Source organism: Microtus ochrogaster, linkage group LG1 (genome assembly GCF_000317375.1).
Source record: "Microtus ochrogaster isolate Prairie Vole_2 linkage group LG1, MicOch1.0, whole genome shotgun sequence".
In the NCBI taxonomy this organism is placed as follows: domain Eukaryota; kingdom Metazoa; phylum Chordata; class Mammalia; order Rodentia; family Cricetidae; genus Microtus; species Microtus ochrogaster.
Genome location: NC_022027.1, coordinates 51,252,188 through 51,252,796, shown reverse-complemented (window position 1 = coordinate 51,252,796; position 609 = coordinate 51,252,188).

Below are 609 nucleotides of genomic sequence, written 5' to 3'. Positions count from 1 at the left end.
TTTTCTTACTCTCTCTAGAGGTCTCTAAGCAGAGCATCTGACAGTCTAGACCCTGAGATTAAGGCCAAGTGAGTTCCTCTTCTTATCTACTCTCTCTCTCTCTCTCTCTGCCTGTGAATGTGTTAACTAACACTGTAGGCTTCCAGCTTCCTATCGTAGAGAGCGGGAGTAGTCACGAGCCCACAAAACTATGTCCATGCCAAGTTTATCATGTTATCTAACACATGGTGAGTTCAGTCAGCCCCTGGAGCCACACCTGCAGATTCAACTGACTGGAACTTGAAAATATTTTTCAAAAATTCTGCACATACCTACATTGAACAAACAAAAGACCCTTTGAAACTGGGGTTACTGAGGTCTTAAGACACGATGTGGCTGCTGGGAAGTGAACCAAGATCCTCTGGAAGACTAGCCAGTGTTCTCGACCACTGAGCCATTTCTACAGCCCTCTTCAGAGACTCTAAATGGTTCTTCCTTACTTTTTTTTATTCCTCACATTACATCTTTTTCTGCTTCTTGAAACCGATTTTTCTTAGATGATCTGCTACAAGAAGGTTGTTGATTGTTATTTTTGTCTTCTTCTATCCCATCTCCTTAAGGACAAAATAT